The sequence below is a fragment of the Pantherophis guttatus genome, chromosome 7, assembly GCF_059756535.1.
Source record: "Pantherophis guttatus breed Tessera chromosome 7, ASM5975653v1, whole genome shotgun sequence".
In the NCBI taxonomy this organism is placed as follows: Eukaryota; Metazoa; Chordata; class Lepidosauria; order Squamata; family Colubridae; genus Pantherophis; species Pantherophis guttatus.
In genome coordinates this window covers 2,985,841-3,005,561 of record NC_142069.1, presented here as the reverse complement: position 1 = coordinate 3,005,561, position 19,721 = coordinate 2,985,841, and the positions used below count along the sequence as shown (strand labels likewise).

Below are 19,721 nucleotides of genomic sequence, written 5' to 3'. Positions count from 1 at the left end.
TTGCCAAAGGAATTTCCTGTCCCATTTTGGGCGGGGGTGAAATCTACTTACCTTCCCTACCGGTTCGAAAGTTCGAAATCACACCCGATTTTAGACCCTGTGCACATGTGCAAAGACTTCTGTGCAAAAACAGGTTACTTCCTGGTTAAAACGACGTCCAGGCGGGTGGGCGGAGTCTCGTGCTGCCTCTGCTACCAGTTCATCGAACCACGCACCGCTGCCGCTACCAGTTCGGAGCGAACAGGTAGCATTTCACCCCTGATTTTGGAGTCTAATCGAAGTTTAGGGGGCTGTTAGGGACACAGCAAGCAGGGAGTCAGCCTTGGCAGCTTTGAGATGGGTGGACTTCAACTCCCAGAATTCCCCAGCATGGTACTCTTAAACTATACTGGCTGGGGAATTCTGGGAGTTGAAGTCCACCCATCTTAAAACATGGTGGCTAGGGAATTCTGGGAGTTGAAGTCCAGCCATCTTAAAACGTGGCTGGGGAATTCTGGGAGTTGAAGTCCACCCACCTTAAAACATTTTGGATGGGGAATTCTGGGAGTTGGAGTCCACCCATCTTAAAACATGGTGGCTGGGGAATTCTGGGAGTTGAAGTCCAGCCATCTTAAAGCAAACTGGCTGGGGGATTCTGGGAGTTGGAGTCCACCCATCTTAAAGCAAACTGGCTGGGGGATTCTGGGAGTTGAAGTCCACCCCCATCTTAAAGCAAGCCAGTTGAGGAATTCTGGGAGTTGAAGTCATCTTCAAGTTGTCAAGGTTGACAAACCCTGCTTTACGTAAGGCTTCTCCTTCCTACATTTGCGCATGGTGTCCAGACCGAGATGACGCATCACGCTGAGTACAGACAGCGACTTTCCCAAGGCGCTAAACCACAACGAAGGCGAGCTCCTTCTGCCTGAACTTTAAAACTGAATTTTAAAAAATGCAGAGGGCAGCTGCAATGCCCTTTAAACGCCAAGCTCCCCACAAAAATCCTGGGAAGCCATGATGTCATCGCACAAAGGCTGCCATTTGTGCGGCACATCGCAATGGACACGGCCTCACACTTCTCCCTCCTTCCCAAAGAAGTCAGAAATGACACAATTCTCAACAAAACGAAACAACCGCAGCCGTCCAAGGCTGGCAATGCTCGGACAGTTCCTCCTGCGACCACATTTTTGTTTCTCCTTTGGGATTCCGGTTTCTCCTGAAACAGGCAGTCCTCGCCTAATAACAGTTCGTTTAGTGACCATTCAAAGCAATGACGGCCCTGAAAAAAAATGGCTTGCTGCGACCCTTTTTCACATTTAGCGGCCATTCGCTGAGTTAGTCACACGGTTGTTAAGTGAATCTGGCTTCCCCCCGTTGACTTTGCTTGTCAGAAGGTCACAAAAAAGGGATCACGTGACCCCGGGACCCTCCGACCGTCATAAATATGAGTCAGTTGTCAAGAGTCTGAATTTTGATCTCGTTGCCATGGGGATGCTGCGGCGCCAGGGCACTGCTGCCGTCATAAATGTGAGTCAGTTGCCAAATTTAAATCATGTGGGCCACGGGGATGCTACAACGGTCGTGTGAAAAACGGTCATAAGTCCCTTTTTCCAGTGCCGTCGTAACTTTGAATGGTCACTAAGCGAACTGTTGTAAGTCAAGGACCACCTGAAATCATTTTCACTTGTCAGCAGTTTTTTTTATATATTTCTTAATAATTTTGTTATCCATTCGTTGAACAGATTGCTTTGCTTCTCGTGGCCCGAATTGTTCTGACCCAGCGACGGTCCCCAAAGAACGCAACGCACACAAAGTCTGTACAAACCTTAGTTTACTAAATTAAATCAGTTTTTTTTTTCAAACAAAGGCTGTTAATTAACTTTCTTAACAGCCTACAAGAATCCAAAGAATAAATAATCGTGATCTTACTATGGAGAAAGCCCAGAAGCAATTTGCAGGAAACCCATAAGAGAACTAAGATCAGGACGCGAAGGAGAGTGAACGAAGTTGTTCCCTACAAATTGCTTCAGTCGGTGTTCCTCCTTAAATAGGCTAAGGGAGTGGCCAATTAGCCCCAAGCCTTACTCTCGAGGAGACCTCCTCCTGAGGAGCCACTCTTGCCTTTTGGCAGCTCTGCGCGCTCGTGCATTGAGAAGAGTCTCCTCCTCTTCTTCCTCTTCACTTAAAGGAGCTTCTGGAGGTTCTGAAGGCCCCGGCTGAATCCCCGCCTCTCGCACCACATCTTCTCCAGCCTCCTCACTGTCCGACTCGAGCGCCAGCTGCACAGGCTGCTGGCGCAGCACCACACCAACCTCCTCGCTGTCCGAATCAGATACTAGCTGCACAGGCCGCTGACGGGCCACAACACGAATTGTCTCGAGAATCAAAAGTCCAATACATGAATCAATGAATGTCGGGTCTCCTGCTTGGTCGAGGGGTTGGACTAGATGACCTACAAGGTCCCTCCCAACTCTGTTAATCCGTTAAAAAAAAAATCTTAAATCTTTTTAAGCCCTCGGTTTCCGCTCCGTTTCGAACCGCAAGCTCTCCAAAACCACCTTCAAGCCACCTTGTTGTGTCTAGCGGCGCAAAATGTGTTAATCCACAAAGATGCCGCAGAGCTGTTTTGTTTCCCAACCGCCTAAGTTGTCGTCTCCTGGATACAAACTTTCCCTAAAAACAGTCAGGATGGAGTTGTGTAACCTCACACCCTTTGCACCCTTGGCCCAGCTCAGCCGTGGGTGACAACCAGGAACCTGCGAGGATGACTCTCCCCTTCGACTTCACGATGAGGCAATTTGTGGAGGGTTGTGTGGTTTTCCTTCAAAACATGACACACGTTAAAGAAGGCCGGGTCTTCGGGTTTCCCTAGGGTGTGTGTGTGTGTCTTTGCAATTCTGCCACACCTTTGATCGCGGAACAATAAACATGTGATTCATCCAAGGTCCCGCTTGAGAAAATGTCTGGTGTGCTCCCTGTGACAAATCGACAGTGTTTTTCTTAAAAGAAGAAAAGCAGAAGGAAAAAGATATTTTTAAAATCCTTTTGAAATAAAAATAGGGTTTGGGGTTTTTGCACGCTCGGCAAAGTCAAAGTGGCCACTGCTGTGATGAGATCACACGTCCTTCGTATTTCTTTTGCAACCAGACATCAGGCAAAAGAAAGCCAGATTGGCTTTTGCTGTGAAAGAGAGAGAGAGAGAGAGAGATTTCTTTTCGTAGGCCTTTATGTGTATTTCTCTTTAGCCAGGTTCTTCCTACGTAAACCAAGATTTTTATGCAGCCCTAGTTCAGTGAAATCACAATCCACTAGTTTCTGGGCTTTTTTTCTTCTGGCAGCCAGCAAACACTCTGCTGCCCATTGGGAGACTAAGGAGATAGATCTATTTTGGACTTATAAGTCCTCATCAGTTAGCCACACCCTCATCCCATGTATCCTCCCTGTAAAGGTACAATATTTGTTTTTCTTTCTTTTTCGTAGGTTTTATGTGTATGTCTCTTTAGCCAGGTTCTTCCTAGGTAAACCAAGATTTTTATGCAGCCTTAGTTCAGTGAAATCATAATCCACTATTTTGTAGGCTTTTTTTCTGGCAGCCAGCAAGCACTTAGTCTCCCAATGGGCAGCAGAGTGTTTGCTGGCTGCCAGAAAAAAAGCCTACAAAATAGTGGATTATGATTTCACTGAACTAGGGCTGCATAAAAATCTTGGTTTATATAGGAAGAACCTGGCTAAAGAGAAATACACACACACACACACACACACACACACACACACACACACACACACACACATAAAACGTCTACAAGAAAAGCACCAAGCTCAGAGAGCACCAAGGATCCCACTGTCCCTCCTCTTCCTTCTCTTCCTCCTGTTCCTCCTTCTCCTCTTCCTTCGCAAAACCCACTCCCTTCTAACACTGATGATGCTACCTAGTTGGGTCATGAAACGTCTGCAAGAAAACAACCAAACTCAGAGAGCACTAAGGATCCCACAATTCTTCTTCTTCTTCTTCTTCTTCTTCTCCTTCTCCTTCTCCTCCTCCTCCTCCTCCTCCTCCTCCTCCTCCTCTCCACAAATCGCTTCCTTCCTAGCATCGATGAGGTTACCTAGTTGGGTCATGAAATGTCTGCAAGAAATAACCAAGCTCAGAGAGCACCAAGGACCCCACAGCCCTCCTCCTCCTCCTGCTCCTCCTCTTCCTCAAACCCTATTCCCTTCAACGCTGATGATGTTACCTAATTGGGTCATGAAACGTCTGCAAGAAAACAGCCAGGTCACAGGGACCCCACAGTCCTCCCTCCTCTTCCTCCTCATTCCTTATAACAAATGGTTGTAAATCAAGGACTACCTGCAATTGACTCCTTGTCAGCAAGACCTGGGGGGGGTGCTTATAAACAGAGCTTTAATGCCGTCTTACACTCTTGCCACCGGCAGGTTTTATAATCCCACCTCATGTGAAACACGTTGCCCTCTTGTACCAACATTCTGACCATACAGGCCGTCCTCGACTTACAACAGTTCATTTAGTGACCGTTCGAAGTTGCAACGGCACCCAAAAAAAGCAACTTAGGACTGACCGTTGCAGCATCCCCATGGTCACATGATCAAAATTCAGATGCTGGGCCAGTGACTCCTACTTATGACGGTCGCAGCATCCTCCCGGGCTCACGTGATCCCCATTTTGCGACGTTCTGACCAGCAAAGTCCGTGGAGAAGGCCGGATTCACTTAACGACCGGGTGAACTATCTGAACCGCTGCCGCGACTCACTTAACAAATGCGGCAGGAATTTAACCACGGTCTCGTTTAGCAGCGAGAACTTTCAGGCTCAGTTGTGATCGTAAGTCGAGGACCCCCTGTTCACAACTCGTTCTGTGCCGTTCGGCCTGGAATTTTCTCCGCTTTCCCGTTTAATCGGGGGACCAAAAATCTCACAAAAGGATTTGGACACATCTGGCTCAGGTTAGCCCTGTTTTCCCAGGACAATTCTCCAGGAATACTTGACTACCGGAGGGCAGCTTTCAACCCGACAAACACAACTTTGATGTGGTTGTGTTTTTTTCCATTCCCGGCCCTCTGCCTCGTGCCCCTGGTTCAAACATCTCCAAAAGGGCACATTTCCAGATGTTTTCTAAACCTTTCTGGCTGCTGGCAGAGAGTCCTGGAAAATGCCCTTGGGCTGTCTAAACATGAAACGTTTAGGGAAAATGATGTGTGTGTATGTATAGCTGTGTTGTTTAGGAAAGTTCAGCCTCCAGATATCCCATAGCAGGGGTCTCCAACCTTGGCAACTTTAAGCCTGGCAGACTTCAACTCCCAGAATTCCTCAGCCAGCAAAGCTTAGCAACTTTAGGCCTAAAGGACTTCAACTCCCAGAATTCCTCAGCCAGCAAAGCTTGGCAACTTTAAGCCTGGCAGACTTCAACTCCCAGAATTCCTCAGCCAGCAAAGCTTAGCAACTTTAAGCCTGGCAGACTTCAACTCCCAGAATTCCTCAGCCAGCAAAGCTTGGCAACTTTAGGCCTGGAGGACTTCGACTCCCAGAATTCCTCAGCCAGCAAAGCTTGGCAACTTTAGGCCTGGAGGACTTCAACTCCCAGAATTCCTCAGCCAGCAAAGCTTGGCAACTTTAGGCCTGGAGGACTTCGACTCCCAGAATTCCTCAGCCAGCAAAGCTTGGCAACTTTAGGCCTGGAGGACTTCGACTCCCAGAATTCCTCAGCCAGCAAAGCTTGGCAACTTTAGGCCTGGAGGACTTCGACTCCCAGAATTCCTCAGCCAGCAAAGCTTGGCAACTTTAGGCCTGGAGGACTTCAACTCCCAGAATTCCTCAGCCAGCAAAGCTTGGCAACTTTAGGCCTGGAGGACTTCAACTCCCAGAATTCCTCAGCCAACAAAGCTTGGCAACTTTAGGCCTGGAGGACTTGGATTCCCAGAATTCCCCAGTCAGCAAAGCTTGGCAACTTTAAGCCTAAAGGACTTCGACTCCCAGAATTCCCCAGCCAGCAAGTCCGCCAGGCTTAAAATTGCCAAGGTTGGAGACCCCTATCCTACAGGACTCAACTCCAACGTGGCTATGCAGGCCGTCCTCGACTTACAACCGTTCATTTAGTGGCCGTTCGAAATTACGACGACCCTGAAAAAAGTGAGTTATGTCTGTTTTTCACACTTACAACCATTCCAGCATTCCCCATGATCACATGATCAAAATTCAGGCACTTGGCAATTAACTCGCATTTATGACAGGTGTTAAGTGAATCACTACATTTTGATGCTTTCGGGGGTCTTCTCTGACTGTTTTCTGTCTCTCAAATCATTCCTCCATATATCTTTACAATCATAGATACATGAAAGCTGGTTTAGCCTAGTGGTTAAGGCAGCAGGGTAGAAACTGGGCGATGGTAAGTTCTAGTCCCGCTTTAGGCATGAAAGCTGGCTGGGTGACTGTGGGCCAATCACCAGGAGACGGGGAGTTCTAGTCCCACCTTAGGCATGAAAGCAAGCTGGGTGACTTTGGGCCAATCACCAGGAGACGGGGAGTTCTAGTCCCGCCTTAGGCATGAAAGCAAGCTGGGTGACTTTGGGCCAATCACCAGGAGACGGGGAGTTCTAGTCCCGCCTTAGGGATGAAAGTAAACTGAGTGACTTTGGTCCAATCACCAGGAGACAGTGAGTTCTAGTCCTGCCTTAGGCATGAAAGCAAGCTGGATGACTTTGGGCCAATCACCAGGAGACAGTGAGTTCTAGTTCTGCCTCAGGTATTAAAGCCAGCTGGATGACTTTGAGAGGATGACCCTCTCTTTCAGCCTAGCCTACCTCACAGGGTTGCTGCTGTAGGAAAAAAACAGGAGGAGGAAGGTATACGGGATACGTTCGCCATCTTGAATTATTTGCAAAATAAATAAATAAACAAACAAAGGCCGGATATGAATAAATAAATAAATATGTGCAAAAAAAACCCCCAGATGGACATGAAAATGGGTGTCCTTCCTCTCTCGGGCTCCAGAAGGCCTTCCAACTTCTCCACACGCTGGTACCTGTCTGCCCATCGACTCACACAACGGACGGGCTCTCGTCGAGCGGCTACTCCGCCCTCGCTGTCTGTCTGCCAAGCTCTCCAAGTTGTTTATCGGCCTCTCGCAGGGCAAGTGCAAACTTGGTAGACCGTAAAAAAAGGAACAAAGAAAGAAAAATAATATCTTCTTCTTCTTTGGAAAAGCGCGCCTGAAAAGGAGACGTGGTTCGGAAGAAGGCGAGGAATCACGCCGGCGATCCGTCGGGCACAGCCGGCCTCCCACGCAGCCAAAGGAATTAGGCATCACCTTCCTTGTCAAAACAGAGTTGCGGGTTCGCCGTTGGGCGCGAAAACCACAACGGGCATTGGGTTTCCCTCTCCACAAAAGGCAGGCCGGGATGGTGGGGGGTTGAAGAGTTCAGGGTGGAAACCGAGCCTCGGTGGTTTGATGCCAGATTTGAGGTGACAATGTCTTGAAGGAGAAATCGAGAAGGTCTTCTTCTCCCTCTCCTCAGGAAGGTCTCCTCTGCGTTGTGACTCATGTCTGCAACCCTCCTTGGCAGAAGGGAAGAAGAGTTTATGTTTTTTATGTTTATGTTTTATTAAATTTATACACCGCCCTACTCCCGAAGGACTCAGGGCGGTGAACAGGCACAGAATAAAATACATAAATACAAAAGTTAGAAACATAATTAAAACCAGATTAAATAATTTAGCCCGAGACAATTAAAAATCCCAATAATTTAAAACAGATTAAAATTTCAGTTTAAAAATTTAAAAGAAAGGGGAGAAAAATTAGGCCAGGCCGGCTTGCTGGAATAGGAGGGTCTTAAGAGCACGGTGGAAAGTGCGCGGATCCGGGATCCTCCGTATCTCCGGGGGGAGCTCGTTCCAGATAGTGGGTGCCCCCACAGAGAAGGCCCTCCCCCTGGGGGCCGCCAGTCGACACTGCTTGGCTGACGGCACCCAGAGGAGCCCCTCTCTGTGAGAGCGTACCGGCCGGTGGGAGGCTGTTTGTGGTAGTAGGCGGTCCCGTAAATAACCAGGTCCTAAGCCATTTTGAACGTGTCCCGAATAAGCGAGGGAGAAGGAAGACAATCCGAGGATAGATCCTGGCTTGGCAACTGGAAGTCATTGAGGGCAGAGGTGGTATTCAGCCGGTTCGGATTGGTTCGGGTGAACCGTTAGGTCCGACGATCAGCTGGCCCCGCCCACCCACACCCGCCCTATCCTGTCCTTTATTTCCTGCTTTCTAGCTCATCTCAATCGCGCAGCACAGCTGATCCCCCACCCTCACTGTTCTACTTACTGTTGCTGACTTGGAAGGTAAGCAGCTGAACTTCTAAATGCTCCATTTTGGATGCGAATCATGCGCTGACCGAACCAGTTGTTTAAACTGGCAGCATTCCAGCACTGATCGAGGATCCCATGTCCCAAAAGCCCCATGACCACATCAACGCATCGTCTTCAGATCATCTAGAGCAGTGGTCTCCAACCTTTTTATCGCCGCGGCCCGCTGAGCGCGCGCAGGGGTGGGGGCACGGCCCAGGAGTTTTTGCGCACGGCCCATTGCGCACGGCCCAGGAGCCTTTGCGCTGCAGCGTTCATGTCCCCCGGCCGCTGCGCGGCCCGGTGCCAGGTACTCCACGGCCCGGCACCGGTCCGCGGACCGGGGGTTGGGGACCACTGATCTAGAGAAGGGGTCCCCAACCTTAGCCACTGTAAACTGTGTGGACTTCAACTCCCAGAATTCCTTTGCTCTCAAGGTGGCCGGGGAATTCTGGGAGTTGAGGTCCATCTATCTTCTAAGAACCAAGGTTGAGGAACATTGGTCTAGAAGGCATGGAAGTAGGGTGGGAAGCGAGACCTGGGAAAGGGGTCAAAAAAGTCAAGATGGCAGCAGCGGCTCTGTTGTTGAAACCCCACCCCTGTGGAATTTGGGCTATTGTAGAGGCGAGAGCAGGTTCAGGCGATGGCGGGCACAAAGCAGGACTTTCTCAGGTGGCAAGTTGGAGAGGGGGGTCTTTATCCTGGCGTTTCAGCCACCTTTGTCTTGGGGGGGGATGTAGGCTTTCAAGCAAGGCCCCAGGTGGATGCTAGAGCCCAGGTACAGTTTGACCGAACATTCAGAGAAGCCCAAATGCATCCTGGGAAATTAAAGTGATGCTTCAGTCAAGTATATTAATTGCCATACATTACGACCTTCCTTCCTTCCTTCCTTCCTTCCTTCCTTCCTTCCTTCCTTCCTTCCTTCCTTCCTCTCCCTCTTTCTTCCTTTCTTCTTTCCTCTTTCTTTCCCTCTCTTTTCCCTTTCCCTTTCTTCTTTCTTTCTTTCTCTCTGTCTTTCTTTTTCTTCCTTCCTTCCTTTCTTCTTCCTTCCTTCCTCTCCCCCTTCCTTCCTTCCTTCCTTCCTTCTTTCTTTCTTTCTCTCTCTGTCTTTCTTTTTCTTCCTTCCTTCCTTTCTTCTTCCTTCCTCTCCCTCTTCCTTCCTTCCTTCCTTCCTTCCTTCCTTCTTTCTTCTTTCTTCTTTCTTTCTCTCTCTTTTCTCTTTCCCTTTCTTCTTTCTTTCTTTCTTTCTCTTACTTCTCACTTTCTTTCTCACTTTCTTCTTACTTTCTCTCTTTCTCTCTTCTTTCTCTTTCTTTCTTTCTTTCTTTCTTTCTTTCTTTCTTTCTCTTTACCTTTCTCTCTTTCTTCTTACTTTCTCTCTCTCTCTCTCTCTCTCTCTTTCTTTCTTTCTTTCTTTCTTTCTTTCTTTCTTTCTTTCTTTCTTTCTTTCTTTCTCTTTCTTTCCCTCTCTCTCTTTCTTTTTCCCTTCTCTCTCCTCCTTCTCCTTCCTTCCTTTCTAAGTCTTTCCCTCCATCAGGGGATAAAACAGGCCAGGTCCCCCTTGAGCCAAGCCTGAACTCAGATGACCGGAGGGAGCTGCTGTGTTGTTTTGTTCAGCCGACAACCTCCGTGTGGTTTGCCATTTCTGAATGTTAACTTTTCTCATGTTTGAATTCCACCGGATTGGCCTCCCTTCTGTGCAAGATGCCCAAAGGTTCCTTCCAGGCCAGCTCCCTCCTCCGTCGGCCATTCCTCCGCTCTCTGTTTTCATTCCATCCGCTCTGCTGGAGGCTCCTCGGTTGAGCTCCCACCAGCCGCTTCCAAAACAAGGTTGATTTCATCAAGGCCTCTTTTCACAAGCCACATTCTTTGCTCTCTGGCTTACATTCTTTGCAATCCTTGGTTTCTCTCTCCAGGTATCGATTTTCCCCCAAACTCTTTCACAATCCTCTAATGCGGTCTTTCTTTCTTTCTTTCTTTCTTTCTTTCTTTCTTTCTTTCTTTCTTTCTTTCTTTCTTTCTTTCTTCCTTCCTTTCTTCCTTCCTTCCTTCCTTCCTTCCTTCCTTCCTTTCCTTTCCCTTTCCTTTCCTTTCCCTTTCCTCTCCTCTCCTTCTTTCCTTCTTTCCTTTCCTTTCCTCCTTCCTTCCCTTCCCCATCTATTTACTTCCTCTCCTCTCCTCTCCTTATTTCCTTCCCTTCCTTTCCCTTTCCTCCTTCCTTCCCTTCCCATCTATTTATTTCCTTTCCTTTCCTTTCCTTTCCTTTCCTTTCCTTTCCTTTCCTTTCCTTTCCTTTCCTTTCCTTTCCTTTCCTTTCCTTTCCTTTCCTTTCCTCTCCTCTCCTCTCCTCTCCTCTCCTCTCCTCTCCTCTCCTCCCCTTCCCTTTCCTCCTTCCTTCCCTTTCCCATCTATTTACTTCCTTTCCTTTCCCTTCCTCCTTCCTCTCTCCTCCCTCCCTCCCTCCCTTCCTTCTTTCCCTTCTTCTTTCCCTTTCTCTTCTTTCTTTTCTTTTTTTCTCTTCCCCCCCCTTTCTTTTCTTTTCCTCCCACCCAGGACCCTACAAAACGGTTACAAAAAGGGATCATATGACCCCGGGAAGCTGCACCCATCATAAATACGAATCAGTTGCCAAGTATCTTAATTTTGCTCAGATGACCATGGGGATGCTGCAACGGACATAAGTGTGAAAAACGGTCATGTCGCTTTTTTCAGTGGCGTAACTTTGAATGGTCACTAAGTGAACTGTCGTAAGCGGAGGACTTTCTTAATTGTTTTCACTACTAATTTATTGCCAACTCTGTGGGGGCAAATTCATTGACAATCTAAATTTGTACCTTACTAATCTATGATTCGCTTCAAGTTCAGCAAAAAAAATAATTTCTTAAACCCCAAAGAAGAAAATTGAAGAAGGAACTAGAGAACAAAGTCAAGAAACCGTGTATCAAATTTCCAAATTGTAGTTACCCACCTTCTGAAATCTTGTCCTTCCAGAATTCCAACGCATAAGCATAAAATTAATTAGTTAATTTTGCCTCTAATTAATTTTATGCTTTAATTGATTTACGTTTTGAAAAGTCGGCATAACGTGCCTTAAATTCTCACGCGGGCCTTTACAACAGAAAGGCACAGAACAAGTTCCCATATTCCAATTCTCACATTTTCCAATCCCGTTTTTCCAGAATTCTGATGTATTAAAATTAATACAAATAATGGGGAAAAAAACAGGAAACCCTAAAACGTGTCCTACCTTCAAAGCATCCAAAGGACACCCAAATCTTAATCCATGTAGTAGTTTTAATATTTTAATATTTTTAATTATTTTTCTACTTGTTTTATAACCTGTATGCCAACCACAGTCACCTTACCGGGGTGATGAATGGCATAATAATTTAATAAATAAGTAAGTAAGTAAGTAAATAAATAAATAAATAAATACATTTAATAAACAAACAAACAAACAATAAATTTTTGGGAGAGTGTTCCTGGTTTTTATGTCGGAATTGGGCCTGGTGGCTCAGCAGACTGATAGCATTGTGATTAACACCAGTTGTCTGCAATTACTGTAAGTTCGAATCTCACCAGGCTCAAGGTTGACTCAGCCTTCCATCCTTTCTAAGGTAGGTAAATTGAGGACCCAGTTTGTGGGGGCAATAAGCTGACTTTATATAAAATATACAAAAGGATGAAGGCTATTGCTTAGCACATTGTAAGCCGCCCTGAGTCTCCGGAGAAGGGCGGCATATAAATCAATTTTTTTTAAAAAAAATTAATAATTGTCCCCAACTACCATGTCTTTTATGTACTCCGAGAGCATATGCACCAAGACAAATTCCTTGTGTGTCCAATCACACTTGACCAATAAAGAATTCTATTCTGTTCTATGTCCCTAAATCTTCTCAGGCTGCCCAGGATCGCCAAAAATAAACCAACCCATTGCTGCCTAACAGTTCTATCATTTTTGGATGTGATGCATAGCAGAGTTTTGATACAAGCATTTGCTGGGAACCATTCTTGGTGATTTGATGGAAAGGACCCCTTTGACTTCATGTCAAAATGTCACTAATAAAACATCCCCAAATTAGAAAGAGTTAGGGATTGGAAAATGAGGTCTAAAAATAAAAGACTGTTTCCTTTCCTTCTATCAAAAAATGCAATATTTATGGAACGCCTAAATTTAGAGATGTGTAGCTCCTGAAAACAAAGTTGTTGGTTGGTTGGCTTGTTTTCCCATCTTAATATCGAAATATTTCTGATTTTTTTTTTTGATGTTGAAATATATCTCTTGGAAAGATCTGCTCTAAACTCCGAGTTGAATATGGAGAAAAGAGAAAACACGGAGAGAGCAAAAAACACCACCACCAAGACAGAAATATCCCTTAAAGCAGGGGTGAAATCCAGCAGGTTCTGACAGGTTCTGGAGAACCGGTAGCGGAAATTTTGAGTAGTTCGGAGAACCGGCAAATATCACCCCTGGCTGGCCCCAGAGTGGGGTGGGAATGGGGATTTTGCAGTATCCTTCCCCTGGAGTGGGGTGGGAATGGGGATTTTGCAGTATCCTTCCCCTGGAGTGGGGCGGGAATGGAGATTTTGCAGTATCCTTCCCCTGGAGCGGGGTGGGAATGGGGATTTTGCAGTATCCTTCCCCTGGAGTGGGGCGGGAATGGAGATTTTGCAGTATCCTTCCCCTGGAGCGGGGTGGGAATGGGGATTTTGCAGTATCCTTCCCTGGAGTGGGGTGGGAATGGGGATTTTGCAGTATCCTTCCCCTGGAGTGGGGTGGGAATGGGGATTTTGCAGTATCCTTCCCCTGGAGTGGGGTGGGAAAGTAGATTTTGCAGTATCCTTCCTCTACCACGCCCACCAAGTCACACCCACAGGACCGGTAGTAAATAAAATTTGAATTTCACCACTGCCTTAATGGGGATTTTGCAGTATCCTTCCCCTGGAGTGGGGTGGGAATGGGGATTTTGCAGTATCCTTCCCCTGGAGTGGGGTGGGAATGGGGATTTTGCAGTATCCTTCCCCTGGAGTGGGGTGGGAATGGGGATTTTGCAATATCCTTCCCCTGGAGCGGGGTGGGAATGGGGATTTTGCAGTATCCTTCCCCTACCACGCCCACCAAGCCACACCACGCCCACCAAGTCATGCCCACAGGACCGGTAGTAAAAAAAAAATTGAATTTCACCACTGCCTTAAAGGTAGGGAAAGAAGTTAGTATTGAGAAGAGACCCAGACTGGCTCCCCACTGAATCAATGGGGTGGAAGACGAAGGGAGGAAAAACACAACCACAATTGCAAAAGTTTGTTAACAGAGCCCGTTTATTTAAAAAAAGCTAAGAAGGAAACAAAAAGATAAGAACACAATCTCATCAGAAACCAACACCCAGATAAGCAGGGATTAAGACCAGACAAACAAGCAGAAAACAATAATCTGATCAAGAAACTACTAAAGAGGAAACCACACCCCTTGCCAACAACTGACAGGGCAAGTCTGTATATAAACAGGGAATAAACCCCCACTCCCTTCTAGCACCGATGATGCTACCTAGTTGGGTCATGAAACGTCTGCAAGAAAACAACCAAGCTCAGGGAGCACCAAGGACCTCACACGAGCAGCCAGATAAGCAGGGATTAATACCAGACAAACGATACCCTAATCAATAAACTGTCAAGGACAAATTCACAATCCCACCAACACTGACAGGGCAAGCTACTGTATATAATAGTGGAGAGAACCTCCAAGTTCAGATGTCCTACCAAGTTCATGTCCTAGCAACCCACAGGCCAACTTCTGGAGAACCTATGAAGGTCTCAATTTGGAGTGAACTCACTGACACAATCCCCTCATTTTAGGACATCAACATCACATCAACGTCTGTAGGCCACCGCAAAAAGGTCTCAACCAGATGAACATGGTGGAACAAAGATTTTCCTTCCCAGCGTAGAGGAGGAACCTTCTCATTCACTCCAGAAGAAGCTGGAACGGACTCATAATTGACTTCGCCTGGTTCAACCTTTGTTCAGGCCGCAAAAAAGTCACACAACTGCTTTTGAAACTCATAACTGGAACCAGGAGGAGCCTGGTCAGCCAGATTTCAAGATGTCAGAGATAGAAATGGTGTGAGGAGGCGTTGTGTGGTCAGCAGTCTACATCAAAGAACCTTGGAGCAACTACAGTAAATTGAAGCTGCTCCCTTCAATCTCCTTGACGTATCTTGGACTCCTTAACCAGGTTGGAAATCCCTAAATTTCTTCCAAGAAAGTGAGTGACATTTTCCCAATCTCCACATCTGGATGGCCTTTGGGGGCAAGATGCCTTCTTCCCAGATGAGACTACTAGGGGTTTTCCTCAAAGAAGACCAGAGGTGGAACTCAAGGCCCTTCAACAATCTCACCAGGTCCTAGTTGCCCATTTCCCACCTGAATATCTCAGCCTGCTGTCCTCCAGGTGGGCCTTCAGCCACACCAGCAGGGAATTATGGGCATTGTAATCCCAACATACCTTGAGTACTGTTGTGGCTCCTTTGCCTGAGCCTGGGCTATTGACAGATGCAGACTCTGAGAGTGAGGGAGAGGAGTTGGCAAGGCCTCCCTCTCCAGCACCCTCCTCTCTGGCAATGCCTCCGGAGGACACCGAATGCCAAAAGATAGGTTCAGAGCCAAGCACGTCCCCGCAGCCACAGGTAGACAACGACGAAGGAGATAAGAGCTGGCTGGATCCTCGACAGCGGCGCAAGGAGAAGCGTGCACAGCAGAGGGGAAGGCGTGCCAGAGATTAGCTGAGTCACTGGACCACACCCCACAAATGTGGGTGTGGTGGCCGGTTCAGTTTGTGACGAGCAAAAAGTAGAAATAATCCATGATCTCTGTGTTACTGGACTTTGCCTGCTTTATTGGACTGCATTTGGATTAATCCTTGTATTATTGAAAACTCTGCCTGTTTTATCGGAATGCTTGCAGTCTAATCTTTGTTTTGTGTGAGTAAAGTCTGAATTGGCAGCTCACCACTGGGTTGCTGCCAGCTTTATCATCAAAGAGTTTTGTCATGTCGCTTATTAACTCCGGGCCGTCTGTGGGGGTGCATGAGTGGAACGGGGACAGAACAAGTATGTCTCAAGGAAGTCATGAGAAAATGATTTCAAGGTTGAGCAACGGAGACCGAGTATCACCTAGCAGTAGCCACTCATTTTGTGGAGATTTTAATGGCTCCGGGGATAACTATATTTTATTGTGTTTAATTCTCACAGGAACTTACTTATATTTCTTAACTCACTTCGAACTTCAATTGAGCCCAACGTTCTTGTTGATAACGGAGACCGTTGTTCAGTGAGTTTTGCCCCGTTTTATGACATTCCTGGCCTCCGTCGCTAAGTAGCATAAAATCTGGCTTCTCCATTGACTTTGCTTTAAGACGGTCCCCTCCTCTTCAGCTGAAGACGTTGTAGAAAAAATGCTTTTAAAAGCCTCTGACGATCCCAGCTGAGCCGCGCGATCATCAGAGGCTTTTTTTTTTTTTTACTTTTAAAAGCATTTTTTCAGCCGAAGAGGTTGTAGAAAAAATGCTTTTAAAAGTAAAAAAAAAAAAAAAGCCTCCGATGAGGTGGGCGGGGTAAGCGAGCGGTGACCGGGCCGGGGACCGGTTCGAGGGCGTGGCCAGCCAATGTTATTACCGGTTCTCCAAACTACTACAAATTTTTACTACCGGTTCTTGCGAACCGGTGCGAACCGGGAGCAACCCACACCACTGGTGTGATGTCAAACACACAGTGATACAGGACAGGATTGTGCCCAGGCTGTAGGCAGGTGGGCACCCACAGGCCGCCATTACCGATTTGCCCGAACCGGTCCAAACCGGTAGAATACCACCTCTGTCTCTCTCCCTTAAAGATGGCTTCCCACAAGGACCCCTCCCCTCCTCATCCCTTCTTCTTCATCTGTTTTCCGTATTCCATTCTCTCTCTCTCTGTGTGTGTGTGTGTATAAATAAACCTGTTTTCTATTTTGTGGTGCAATTTTTCCAGTCCTGGGGCAAGATGTCTCCGTGGCGGGAGGGGGGTGGGGGGGTGGGGAGCCCGGTTGAGCCGGGCAAGATAGGAAACAAGAGGCAACTGCGTTTTGTTCTATTCCGCAAAAGCAGAGAAATTCCTGGGGGGGTGGGGGGGGCAGCTTCAAAGGCTTTGCTGGAGACCTCAAAGCGATGGAAGGGCGAGGAAGGGCTGGTTCTCTACCCCCCCTCCCCCCCAGCAAGGAATTGGGAAACTTTGTCGAGGGGCTTGCAACCATTTGTTTAATCACTCTGACATTTTCCTCATGGCAAAATCCTGGAGCCCTGCAGTTAGTAGGTTCACCTGTCAGTTAATGATTCCTTCCTTCCTTCCTTCTTTCCTTCCTCCCTTCCTTTCTTGTTTCTTTCCTCCCTCCCTCCTTCCATCTATCCATCCTTCCCTCCCTAACTCCTTCCTTCCTTCCTTCTTTCCTTCCTTCCTTCCTCCCTTTCTTCCTTCCTCCTTCTTTCCTTCTTTCCTATCTTCCTCCCTCCATCCCTCCCTTCCTTCCTCTGTCCCTTCCTTCGTCCCTCCGTCCCTCCTTCCTTTCCTTCCTTCCTTGTTTCTTTCCTCCCTCCCTCCCTCCTTCCATCCATCCATCCTTCCCTCCCTAACTCCCTTTCCTTCCTTCCTTGTTTCTTTCCTCCCTCCCTCCCTCCTTCCATCCATCCATCCTTCCCTCCCTAACTCCCTTTCCTTCCTTCCTTCTTCTTTTCTTCCTTCCTTCTTTCCTTCCTCCCTCCCTCCCTCCTTCCATCCATCCATCCTTCCCTCCCTAACTCCCTTTCTTCCTTCCTCCTTCTTTCCTTCTTTCCTATCTTCCTCCCTCTATCCCTCCCTTCCTTCCTCTGTCCCTTCCTTTGTCCCTCCGTCCCTCCTTCCTTTCCTTCCTTCCTTCCTTGTTTCTTTCCTCCCTCCCTCCCTCCTTCCATCCATCCATCCTTCCCTCCCTAACTCCCTTTCCTTCCTTCCTTGTTTCTTTCCTCCCTCCCTCCCTCCTTCCATCCATCCATCCTTCCCTCCCTAACTCCCTTTCCTTCCTTCCTTCTTCTTTTCTTCCTTCCTTCTTTCCTTCCTCCCTCCCTCCCTTTCCTCTGTTCCTTCCTTCATCCCTCTCCCTCCCTCCTTCCATCCATCCATCCTTCCCTCCCTAACTCCTTCCTTCCTTCTTTCCTTCCTCCCTTCCTTTCTTGTTTCCTTCCTCCCTCCCTCCCTCCTTCCATCCATCCTTCCCTCCCTAACTCCTTCCTTCCTTCTTTCCTTCCTTCCTCCCTTTCTTCCTTCCTCCTTTTTTCCTTCTTTCTTATCTTCCTCCCTCCCTCCCTTTCCTCTGTTCCTTCCTTCATCCCTCCCTCCCTCCCTCCTTTCCTTCCTTCCTTCCTTGTTTCTTTCCTCCCTCCCTCCTTCCATCCATCCATCCTTCCCTCCCTAACTCCTTCCTTCCTTCCTTCCTCCTTCCTTCCTCCCTTTCTTTCTTCCTTCCTTCTTCTTTTCTTCCTTCCTTCTTTCCTTCCTCCCTCCCTTCCTCCCTCTGTCCCTTCCTTCGTCCCTCCCTCCCTCCTTCCTTTCATTCCTTCCTTCCTTGTTTCTTTCCTCCCTCCCTCCTTCCATCCATCCATCCATCCCTCCCTAACTCCTTCCTTCCTTCCTTCCTTCCTTCTTTCCTTCCTTCCTCCCTCCCTCCCTCCCTCCCTCTCTTCCTTCCTTCCTTCTCTCTCTGCGAGTGTGTTTGTGGGTGTATGTGGAATTGTAGCTAAAAAGCTTGCAAAAGTAAATAAAAGCTGTCCAAGATAAAAATCAAAGTAATTTGCCTTCAAATAAAAAAAAAATCACCTACATTAACATTTGATCGAAAGGACTCTGTGTTGCACAGGTAGCCCTTGACCAAAATCAACCTCTCCAGTTCATCTTCTGCAGACAACTGGAATATAGTTATTCAAGAAAATGAGATTTCCCTCCTTCCCCCACAAAATTCCAGGGTTTATATATCACATGTGAATCAAGGCAGCACCACAACCCATCTGTTAAAAAATAATAATCCTGTCCCAGAGCAACACGATAATAAGAGAGGACTGAGAATTCGTTAGGATAAAAGCAATTAGAAATTTATTTGACTTGCTAGAGTTAAATTACTTGTGCCGGAGCAACTGGGGACAATTTTCTGCAGAAAACTCCCTGTATTTCCGAAGTAGCTTCTCTGGAAGACTACAATCCTGGTCTCTTGATATCTTTTTGAGACATTAAAATTAAAGAATATATTTTGATCCCAAAAGAAGCCCCACACTTCTGGGAATCCCAGAAAAAATCCACAAATCACCACAGCTGAAGTTCAGTTGACAGCCCCAAGTCTGATGGAGGTTTCCACCATTGATCACGTCCCACCAAAATCGATTGCCTTAGCTGTCCTCCTGACCAGGCCACGTTATGGAGGAGGTACGTGGCCAAAAAGTCATAGGAGGCCGAGATCTCCACGGCTTGGTATGGTAGACCTCTTCACTTGCTGGTCATCATCCTCAGGAATTCCTCGTAATTCATCTGCCCGTCTCCATCCAGGTCCGCCACCTTCAACATCTCCTCGACTTCCTCGCGGGACAACTTCTCGCCGAGGTTGGTCATGATGTGCCTCAGCTCCGCGGCGCTGATGTAACCGTTTCCATCTTTGTCAAAGACCTGGAAGGCTTTCCGGATCTCATCACAATCTCTGTTCTTGATTTCCTTTTCCATCAGGTTCAAGAAATCCGGGAAGTCAATGGTCCCGTTTTTGTGAGTTTCCAGTTTGTGGACAATCTCCCGCAGTTCAGCTTCGGTGGGGTTTTGTCCCAAGGACCTCAAGACCGTCCCAAGTTCCCTGGTGGTGATGGTCCCATCTCCATTCCGGTCGAAGAGCATGAAGGCCTCCTTGTACTCAGCGATTTCTTGTTCCGTCAGAGAGGACATGGTGTCTTCTTCTGTCCCACCAACTCACCGATCGTCTTCTGCGGCTGGTTGCTCGTGTCGGCGGTGAAGAAATGCTTCCCTTCACTTGGCCCAAAAGTAGAGTTGTTTCTACTGGCTGGTTTCCAGAGATGTTCTGGCATCTTGCTACAAGAAGACAACACCCTGGCCTTGATTCCATTGGAGCAAAGTCAACTGTGGAAATCTTCTACTGAAGGATCCACACCCATTACATTAGGAACCTGCTAATCTGGTTTGGGCCAGGCCCGAAAGAGGTTAACAATTTCTGGATTTCATCCCACGTCTTTATGGGACTAGGGGTTGCTTCTGGTTTTCAGTGAGAAGCTTCCAACCTCTCTGGAGAACATCAGGTTGAGGAGAACAATGGTAACTGATCATGGGACGGATGACCTCCAGCTGCCT

The 19,721-nt window shown here is 47.4% G+C and overlaps 1 pseudogene across 1 annotated transcript; it reads right to left on the bottom strand.

Annotated features, from left to right (window-relative positions):
* Positions 1 to 18,447: 18,447 nt before the first annotated feature.
* LOC148112745 (calmodulin-alpha pseudogene) lies at positions 18,448 to 19,431 on the bottom strand (annotated as a pseudogene). The gene has a single exon (XR_015728830.1). The product of XR_015728830.1 is annotated as a calmodulin-alpha pseudogene (transcript).
* Between the last annotated feature and the right edge of the window lie 290 nt (positions 19,432 to 19,721).